This window comes from Camelina sativa, chromosome 15 (genome assembly GCF_030686135.1).
Source record: "Camelina sativa cultivar CO46 ecotype springtype chromosome 15, ASM3068613v1".
Taxonomy (NCBI): domain Eukaryota; kingdom Viridiplantae; phylum Streptophyta; class Magnoliopsida; order Brassicales; family Brassicaceae; genus Camelina; species Camelina sativa.
Genome location: NC_141894.1, coordinates 23,487,496 through 23,498,386, shown reverse-complemented (window position 1 = coordinate 23,498,386; position 10,891 = coordinate 23,487,496). Strand labels below are relative to the sequence as shown.

The following is a 10,891-nucleotide window of genomic DNA, read 5'->3' as shown; positions in this document are numbered from 1 at the left end:
ATCTTCTGTTCTTGAGATGATTGCTTGACCATGGTTGATCTAAGCATGAGATCTCCCTTATTTTGTGTGATTCTTGTTATTTTGTGGTGTTTGCTTGCTTGGGTTCGTTGTACTTGTGATTCCTAGTGATTTCTGAGATGGTTAGACATGATTGGAGTCGATTTTGGGTTGATTGGGTTCGGAGTTCGTCGCTGAGTTTCGCGCAGATCGTGTCTGCAGAAGAGGCATCGATCGATACCGTTTTGAGGAGCATCGGTCGGCACCATCTTGAGTAGCATCGATCGGCACCATATCAGCATCGGTCGGCACTAGTTCTTGTAGCATCGGTTGACGCCGAAGTAGCATCGGTCAATACTAGCTTTATCCAAGACTTGTTATTTCCTGGTTTGATGTATTGCTTATGTTCTTCTTTTTTGATTGACTTGGGAGTCTCATATGCTTGTGTGTATAACCCAGTAGATGGGAGGACGGCCTCACTAAGTATTTGTGATAATACTTACGCATCTCAATTGTTGTTTGTGATGTGCAGGTTAAGGCAAAGTGTGATCGTGGAATCAAGGCGATGAGGAAGGGATGTTCTAGAGGCTTGATTGATTGTGGTTTAGCTGTTGTTAGGCTGCTAGATTAAGTCAATGGAACATTGTAGGATGTTAGCTTTTGGATACTTCTTTACTGGTTTATTGTGTTATTGGATGTTGGTTTGAATTGTTGGATTTCTTCTGCTTTAGTGGAATTGTTTTTATTGAGTTATCCGCGGTTATTGCTTGTTGTTAAGATGTTAGTGGGTATGGGACCACTAGTAAATTAAGGTAAAAAAAAAAAAAACGGGAAGGGTTGTTTCATTTTGGTATCTGAGCCCTTACGGTTCTAGGTCTAGGGTTCATTGTGCTTTTGCTGTTTATCTTTAGGATTCCATGCTATGATTGATTGTGTGAGTTGGTCAATTGTGTGTGGCATGAAGTCCTAGAACATCCTCTTCGACCCTATTTTGTGATTCCACGGTAAGTTGTGTTTTTGTGTATTAGAATTATTGTTTGATTAGCCTTCTGTTCTTGGATGACAGATGGTTAGAGGTGAGGATGCTGTTGGTCACGGTCGTGGTCGTGGTCGTGGGCGTGGTCGTGGTCGTGGTCGGGGACGAGGTCAGGTTCCTGAGGCCAGTGTGAGTGTGACCTAGAGCATGGACAGTGAGGAGGTGGCGGAGTCACAGGTTCATCCTAGTGTGTCTGGAGACCAGGCTGGTTTGGGTGACGGCAGGGCGGATGGGCCCGGTGTCGGTCACGGTGTTGCCCCAGGTGTGGGGGTTGCAGCAGGAGGTGCTCCAGGCAGGGAGGACGTCTTGATGGGCTTGCTAACTCAGGTTTTGCAGCGACTTCCAGCAGTAGCACCGCCAGTGGGTGGTGGTCAGGATCCAGTGGTGCCGCCAGTGGTTGGTGGGAAGGATCCAGTAGTGCCGCCAGGTGTTGGTGGGCAGGTTCCAGTGGTGCAGCCTGCAGCGGGTTTGCAGGCAGGTGTGCAGCCGGGGGCCGAGGTAGTGGATGCTCAGTATGTGCGGATGATGGAGCAGTTGCGGCATGTGGGAGCAGGGTATTTCTCAGGAAGTACCGATCCGCGTGTAGCGGATGAGTGGAGAGAGCGGATGGAGGATATTTTCCTTTCGCTTAGGTGTCCCGACCGGTAAAGGGTGGATCTGGCAGTGTTTTACTTGTCAGGAGAAGCAAGTGTGTGGTGGAGGACGGTAACAATACGGAGGGTGCAGCGGGGTATGTCTTGGGGAGATTTTGTGAGGGAGTTTAACTCCATGTATTTTCCTCAGGAGGCTCTTGATCGCATGGAGGCACGGTTCTTGGGGTTGAGTCAGGGGGACCGTACAGTGCGGGAGCTGGATGCAGAGTTCAGTCGGCTTGTGGGGTATGCAGGCAGGGCATGGGAGCCAGAGTCGGCTCAGGTGTGGAGGTTTTTGTTGGCTCTGCGGGATGATTTGATGACTCGGTCCAGAGTGAGGAGCTATGCTACGAGAGCGGAGTTGGTTGAGGTTGCAGCTGGGATAGAGGATGACTTGAGGTCACAGTTTGTTGTGGTCAGTCCTTCAGTGCAGCCACAGCGGTCTCAGCCGCATTCTTTTCCTAGCAAGGGCGGCAAGCCTGCGCATGGGCAGAAGCAGAAGTTTGAGGATATGCAGAGGCCGAGGTACGGTGGTGCGAGATGCTTCGGGTGTGGTAGCAGGGACCATAAGGTAACTGACTGTCCTCAGAGAGGTGAGCAGGGGGCAGTGACAGAGCAGCGGGCGGTGACGGAGCCGCGGACAGATACCCGAGTGTGTTACTACTGCAGAGAGACGGGACACATCAAGCCTCGTTGTCCCAAGTTGCAGCAGAGGGCAGTAGCAGTGTTGCAGGCTGGAGCTCAGCCAGGGGTGCAGCACAGTGTGCAGCCGGTGGGTTGGATCGAGCCGTCGTCTCAGGTGTACTCGACCAAGGAGTCCGGTGGCACTAGTGCAGGAGCGATCACAGGTATAACTTCTGAGATTCGAACTTGGTCAATTCAATAGTTCAGATTATATTTGTCTTTTCTTGTGGTCAAGTGTTAGGTTCTCAACACATGAGGTTTGTGTAGGGACCTTGTTGGTGGGCGGGTTTAAGTCCCATGTCATGTTTGATTCTGGAGCTTCTCATAGCTTCATTACTGCGGAGTGTGCCGAGAGTGCGGGGATCAGAGGGGATCCTGGTGAGCGTACGGGATTTGTCAGAGTTGCGGGAGGCAAGTTCTTGAGGGTCATTGGACGAACTGGAGGGGTTGATATCCAGATCGCAGGAGAGGCATGGCCAGCGGATTTGCTAATCAGTCCAGTGGAGTTGTATGATGTTATTCTCGGGATGGATTGGTTGCATCGGCATAGGGTGCATTTGGATTGCTATCGGGGTAGAGTGGAGTTTGAGCGTCCAGGAGGGAAGTTGGTTTTTCAGGGTATTAGACCGACTTCGGGAGTCTCGTGATCTCAGCCGTTCAGGCTGGGAAGATGATCGAGAAGGGCCGTGAGGCTTATCTGGTTACTATATCCATGCCAGAGTCAGTGGGGAAGTCTACGGTTAGCGGTATTCCGGTGGTGGAGGACTTTGAGGATGTGTTCCAGTCATTGCAGGGATTACCACCATCTCGGTTGGATCCTTTTCCTATTGAGTCGGAACCGGGGACGATGCCGTTATCCAAGGCTCCTTACAGGATGGCTCCAGCAGAGATGGCAGAGCTGAAGAAGCAGCTGAAAGATTTGTTGAGTAAGGGTTTTATACGTCCTAGTTGTTCACCGTGGGGAGCTCCGGTGCTCTTTGTTAAGAAGAAGGATGGGAGTTTTCGGTTGTGTATTGACTATCGGGCTTTGAACCGAGTTACTGTGAAGAACAAGTACCCTCTCCCGAGGATTAATGAGTTGTTGGATCAGTTCAGGGGTGCTACTTGGTTCTCCAAGATTGACTTGGCATCAGGATATCATCAGATTCCTATACATGAGGCAGATATGAGGAAGACAGCCTTCAGATCGAGATACGGGCACTACGAGTTTGTGGTGATGCCGTTTGGGTTGACAAATGTGCCAGCTGCGTTTATGAGATTGATGAACAGCGTGTTCCAGGAGTTTCTGGACGTGTCAGTCATCATTTTTATCGACGACATCCTGGTATATTCTAAGAATCCTGAGGAGCATGCAGTACATTTGAGAGCAGTGTTGGAGAAGCTGCGGGAGCAGAAGTTGTTTGCTAAGCTGAGTAAGTGCAGTTTCTGGCAGCGTGAGATGGGGTTCTTAGGACACATTGTTTCAGCTGAGGGAGTTTCAGTGGATCCAGAGAAGATTCAGTCTATCAGGGAGTGGCCGAGGCCGCAGAGTGCCACTGAGATTCAAAGTTTCCTGGGGTTAGCAGGTTACTACAGGAGGTTTGTTCGGGGTTTTGCGAGTATGGCTCAGCCGATGACTAAGCTTACAGGGAAGGATTTCCCATTTGTGTGGTCACCAGAGTGTGAGGCAAGTTTTGCAAGTCTCAAGCAGATGTTGACTACCACGCCGGTGTTAGCACTGCCTGAGCAGGACGAGCCTTATGTTGTGTATACAGATGCTTCTAGAGTGGGGTTGGGTTGTGTACTTATGCAGCAGGGAAAGGTTATAGTGTATGCTTCGCGGCAGTTGCGGAAGCATGAAGCTAATTATCCTACTTATGATTTGGAGATGGCAGCAGTGATCTTTGCTCTTAAGATTTGGAGATCCTATCTGTATGGTGGGAAAGTACAGGTATTTACAGATCACAAGAGTCTGAAGTACATTTTTACTCAGCCTGAGCTGCATTTGAGGCAGAGGCGTTGGATGGAGTTGGTAGCGGATTATGATCTGGACATAGCTTACCATCCTGGTAAAGCTAACTTGGTTGCAGATTCCTTGAGTCGGAAGCGGGTGGCTTCGGCTCAGGAGCAGGATTTGGAGGCGTTGGTAGGTGAGATTAGTGCGTTGAGTTTGTGTGCTATCTCACAGGAACCTTTGGGGTTGGAGGCAGCTGATAGAGCGGATTTGTTGAGCAGAGTGAGGTTAGCTCAGGAGAGCGATGAGGGGCTGGTGAATGCCTCTAAGGCTGCGGGTGCAGAGTATCAGGTTTCTGCTAATGGTACTATCCTTGTGCATGGTCGGATCTGTGTGCCCAAGGGTGAGGATTTGAGGCAGGAGATACTGAGAGAGGCTCATTCGAGCATGTTCTCTATTCATCCAAGGGCGACCAAGATGTACCGTGACCTCAAGCGGTATTATCACTGAGTCGGGATGAAGAAGGACGTAGCCGACTGGGTGGCAAAGTGTGATACTTGCCAGCTGGTGAAGGCGGAGCATCAGATTCCTGGTGGATTATTACAGAGTTTACCCATTCCGGAGTGGAAGTGAGATTTGATCACGATGGATTTCGTGGTAGGTTTGCCTGTATCGAGGACATTTGATGCTATTTGGGTCATTGTGGACCGTTTGACTAAGTCTGCACATTTTCTGGCCATCAAGAAAACTGATGGAGCAGCGGTTTTGGCCAAGAAGTACGTGAGGGAGATAGTCAGGTTGCATGGTGTGCCTGTTAGTATTATGTCTGATAGAGATTCCAAGTTCACCTCGGTGTTCTGGAAGGCATTTCAGGCGGAGATGGGCACGAAGGTGCATTTGAGTACAGCCTATCATCCTCAGACGGACGGTCAGTCAGAGAGGACGATCCAGATTTTGGAGGATTTACTAAGGATGTGTGTGCTGGATTGGGGTGGTCATTGGGCAGATCATTTGAGCTTGGTGGAGTTTGCTTATAACAACAGTTACCAGGCTAGTATTGGGATGGCTCCTTATGAGGCTTTGTATGGGAGGCCGTGTCGTACACCATTATGTTGGACTCAGGTGGGGGAGAGAAGCATATTTGGTGCAGATTTTGTTCAGGAGACCTCGGAGAAGATTCGGGTTCTGAGGCTGAACATGAAGGAGACTCAGGATCGGTAGAACAACTATGCTGATAAGAGGAGAAAAGATCTTGAGTTTCAGTTGGTGATAGAGTGTACCTCAAGATGGCCATGTTGCGGGGTCCGAACAGGTCATTGTCAGAGACTAAGTTGAGTCCGAGGTACATGGGTCCGTTCAGAGTGGTTGAGCGTGTGGGGCCAGTGGCATATAGGCTGGAGTTGCCTGAGGTTATGCGTGCGTTCCACAAGGTATTTCATGTGTCGATGCTGAGGAAGTGTCTTCATGAGGGTGATCAGTTGTTGGCTTAGATTCCTGAGGATCTTCAGCCTAACATGACTTTAGAGGCGAGGCCATTGAGGGTGCTCGAGAGGAGAGTCAAGGAATTTCGGAAGAAGAAGATTCCTTTGATGAGAGTCCTGTGGGACTGTGATGGAATAAAGGAGCAGACTTGGGAGCCCGAGGCGAGGATGAAGGCAAGGTTTAAGAAGTGGTTTGAGAAGCAGACTGCGACTTGAGCTTGTCTAGCCGGGTCCGAGCTGTAGTCCGTGGCTGGAGCGGGTACGGAGCATTCCAGCCCATCTCTCTTGATATTTGGTCGCTTAGGGGTGGTTGGTTGTGCGACTAAGTATCAGGATGAGGTGGTGCTCGGGATGCGGGTTGATGGCTCCGATTATTGTATTTTTATGTTTTTGATGTATTTTCGATGAGATTGTAACGATTATGACATTTTTGAGGTTAATAAGATGAGTATTTTTCTTTATGTTGACTGTTGTTGTCATGGGAAAAGAGAAATAGCTCGGGTTTCTATTTTTGGAAGTTTCAATAAATAGAAAGTTTCCACAAAAGGGAAGGTTTCCAGAATTAGAAAGTTTCCAAAAAGGCAAAGTTTTTGTGGAAATGGTGAGTTAGATCTAGCCGGGAGATACTCGTTGGCATCAGTATTTGTTTTGCTCAAGGCCGTGTGGGCCCAACTCATGTGATACCGATAGCTCGATGGACTTTGTGGCCAGAGAGTGGGAGTGGTATGTTGCTTCGGATGACGATCCGAGAGCGCGCTTGAGGGTGACGACCTGATGTTCATATATTTTACCTTGTTTTCCCTTAGTTTATTTACATCTTTTGCATCTTTTGCGATCCTTTTAGGCCATTATTGTGTAGCTTTAGGACTAATCATGCATTAGAGTGTAGTTGCGCTGCATTTGCATCTTTTAATGCATAAACAGGTGATTTTAGAGCTTAAGGAGCATGGAAGCAATGGAGAAGACGTGTGAAGCAATCATGAGGAGGAAACAAGGGAGTTAAGGCTGAAGAACCAAGGTCCGGAGTCCAGCTCGACCAAGCACTCGACCGAGTGGGAGATGGACTCGACCATGTGGAGTTGCACAAGAGAAGCCAGCTCGACCTGTCACTCGACCGAGCACTGGTCGAGTTGACCGGTCCGTTGACTACTTTGACTTTTCCCATTTTTAGGGCTTCCACTCCCCTTCCTATATAAAGCCTTGTACCTACAGCCACCAAAGAATCTAGTTTTTAGTCCAGCTTTTAGATATTATAAAAACCTAGTTTTTACCTTTTTAGGATTTATTCCTTTTGCCTTTTTATTTTCTTTTTGGATTTTGTACTTAAAAAAGAAGAAATTCTTCATACTTGTGGGTTCCATAACTTTCTGAGTATTGAGAATCTGAGTTTGATTTCTTCTTTAAAGTTGTAGATCTTCATCTTATCTTTCTAATCATGCAAGTTTCAATAATTTCTGGGTTTATGATTTGTTTGATCATGTCTTGTTGTGAGTAGTCTTCTTAGGATCTTGAGGATGGGTTAGGATGGATTGATCTTGTGGTATATTTGATTTGGTCAAGCTTGATTGTTGTAGATCTCTTCTAGGCTAGATGTTCTTAATGCTGATCCTATATCTGAGAGGGTAGGATCTGATCTCAAGCTTTTTAGCATCACACCAATGTTTAAGAAGCATAGATAAGGCTAGATCTAGAGCTTACCATTAGGCTTGCTAAGAGATTAGAGGTCTTGTTTGGTTTGAGATGTATTGCTTAATGCCTGCTTGTGTAGATTCTTTACTGTGTGAGAACAAGTCTAGAATTGCATAGGTTTGATTGTTTCTTGACCATGAGAGTGGGAGAAACTTGTCTTAGATTAATATGTCTAGAGGTTAGCTCATAGCTTGCTTGAGATTTGTTGATCAAGTTAGATGACCACAATGATTAGTTCATCCCATGAATCCATCCTCAGGAACCTTCTTTGTTTATTGATTTTAAAGTCTTAATCTTGTTATTTGCTTGCTGTTTAATTTGTGTTTGCTTTACTCTGTTTTTATTGCATTGCTCTGTTTTCCCGGATTAGTCTAGCTCGACCACTCATTCGACCTACACTCGGTCGAGTGCTGCTCGAGTTCATCCCCAGAACTCTTGTTTATGATTTGTGATTGTCTTGTTTCATTCCTGTTTCATTCCTATTGCATACATTTAGCTTTCTGTTCATTCATTGTCTTGCACTAGTTCATTAATAGTAGTTTCTATTTCTGTTCTTGCATCATTGCTTTTATAATCATCCTGTTTTATTTGCATTTAGTTCTTAGTTCTTGTAGTTTACTTTCTGCTTTTTATCATTTTCATCTTAGGATTGTTAGTGACAAACAATCTTTACACTTGGCTTAACTTAGATTCATATGCATATCTTGATTGTTCACAAGCACTCAAATTGGATTGACACCTCTTATACTGCAACTGCATAAGGGGAATTGAAACACCCATCATTCCATATCTCATCATTGCATACACTGCCACCTTTCATCTCACCACACAAATAACCATGTCTCAATTTGGCGCCATTGCCTGTTTGAGTTTGTTTTTGTCACATTTAGGATCCATATTAGTCTAAGATTAAGTTCGTTTATACACTTGTGAGGTTGCTGTGCTTGAATCTTCTGTTTCTGGGTGGAAGTTCCATTTCAGGTACAACTCGACCAGTCACTCGACCACCACTCGACCGAGTAGTGATCGAGCACTTGCTCGAGCCAGACGCCGGATCTCTTTTAACCTCAGTTTCCAGTCGACCTAACCTCCTACTTGAGCCTGTGCTCAGTCGCTTGCCTGGCAAAAATCGTTTGTGTTTGTTGATGCACACAAGGTCCAAAGGAAAGGACAATCTTCTTAGGCATAGTGACAGCATCAACAAGTTGACCAAGGGTTTGGGATCCAAGAAAAGGAGGGTTGTTCAGCAACAACAAGAGGTTCCAGTAGCTATGGATCATCAGGATCAGGTTCAGAGACCAAGACATATTGGTGCTGGAGATGCACCCATCACACACAACCAAAGAGCTGGCATTGTGCCACCAACAGTTGCCAACAACAACTTTGAGATCAAGAGTGGATTGATCTCAATGATTCAGGCCAATAAGTTTCATGGATTGCCTATGGAGGATCCACTTGATTATCTTGATGAGTTTGACAGAATCTGTGGTCTTGCCAAGATCAATGGAGTAAGTGAAGATGGTTTCAAGCTGAGGTTGTTCCCTTTCTCTCTTGGGGACAAGGCTCATTTATAGGAGAAGACTCTGCCCACTGGTGCTATCACTACTTGGGATCAATGTAAGAAGGCTTTCTTGGCCAAATTCTTCTCTAATGCTAGGACAGCAAGGCTGAGGAATGAGATCTCTGGATTTGCTCAAAGGAACAATGAGAGCTTTTGTGAAGCTTGGGAAAGATTCAAGGGCTACCAAACTCAATGTCCTCATCATGGTTTCAGTATGGAGTCATTGTTGAGCACACTGTATAGAGGAGTGCTTCCAAAGTTCAGAATGCTTCTTGATACAGCCTCCAATGGGAACTTCCTCAACAAGCATGTGGATGAAGGCTGGGAGTTAGTTGAGAATCTAGCTCAGTCTGATGGGAACTATAATGAAGATTATGATAGGACCATAAGGAGTTCCTCAACTGATCAAGAGGACAAGTACAAGAAGGATTTGAAGATGGTCAATGAGAAACTTGACAAGATACTCCTCAGCCAGTCCAAATCCATTCACTTCATTGGTGAAGAAGAAGCTCCAGTTCAAGAGGGGGAGAATGAGTTTGCTGAGCTTTGCTATATGCAAAACCAAGGTGGATTCAAGGGCTACAACCAAGGTGGTTTCAAGAACAACAACCTATCTTATAGGAGTACCAATGTGGCTAATCCACAAGATCAAGTCTACCCTCCTCAACAGCCTCAACAGCCTCAACAGCACCAAAACTATATCCTCAAACAACAGCAGCAGGTGTTCCAGCCCCAGTTGTGTCCCCCACCAGGGTTTCAGACTAACCAAGGCCAAGAACAAGACCTTAGAGCTATGATACAGCAGCTGTTGATTGGTCAAACACAAGGGAAGATTGAGGAAGCCAAGCAGTTTGCTGAGTTGAATCAAAGGCTTACATCCAATATAATGACCTGAACATGAAGTTTGAAGGTCTTAATTCTAGAGTTAATTACATGGAGAGTAACATAGCCTCTTCTTCAGCTCCAAAACCCAACCAACTCCCTGGAAAAGCTGTTCAAAATCCAAGAGAGTTCACAGCCAAAGCCATCCTAATTCAAGAGGAAGAAGTCACTGAGGACAGTGCAGTTCAAGTTTGGGGGAATTCATTAGTTACTGAAGCCCCAGGTGATGTTTGTGCAAGTAAATTGGAACTCGCACCTGAGCTCGACCATGGACTCGAGCAGCCACTCGACCGTGTGCATGCTCGAGTGGTCGATCGAGCTGGACAGTCCGAGGCTGACAAACCTGCCAAGTACATTCCTCCTGCCTACAAGCCTCCACTACCTTTTCCTGGGCGTTTCAAAGCACAGAAGATTAGGGAATTAAAGGAAATCATTGAGAAAAAGGCATTGTTGGCTAAGCAACAAGATGAAGAAAGGGTTTTGAATGAGGAAGCTGTGGTTGAGAAGAAGGAAGAAGTTTTGGCTATACAAGAGATCACCATTGCTTACCAAGAAGAAGAGAGAGGACCTGCCTTGGAACAGTATGAACCATATCCTCTCTACAAAATTTTTTTGCTTGATTTGTCTAAGAAGAAGGCTGAAGCTCAAGATGAGAAGGATCTTGAGAACCTTGGAGGAGTGATCATTCCAATAAAGCTCAGTGATCCAGGACCTTTCTATCTGCCCTGCACAATCAGCTACCTTCACTACAATCAATGTCTTTGTGATTTGGGAGCTTCAACAAGTGTCATGCCTTACTCCATAGCCCAAAAGCCTGGAAGAACTGATTTCAAATCTACCAATCTCCATGTGCTTCTAGCTGATGGGACAAATAGAGAGGTAGTTGGAAGGCTGGAGAATCTCCCAATGAAGATAGGGAGAGCAAGGATTCATACTGATTTTGTGGTGATAGAGATGGACAAGGAGCCTGAGGATCCAATCTTGTTAGGGAGGCCA

General features: G+C 46.3%; 1 non-coding gene across 1 annotated transcript; it reads right to left on the bottom strand.

Annotated features, from left to right (window-relative positions):
- Positions 1–9,116: 9,116 nt before the first annotated feature.
- Positions 9,117–9,223, bottom strand: LOC147926985 (small nucleolar RNA R71). The gene has a single exon (XR_015583079.1). It is a non-coding gene; the product is annotated as a small nucleolar RNA R71 (small nucleolar RNA).
- Positions 9,224–10,891: the final 1,668 nt, after the last annotated feature.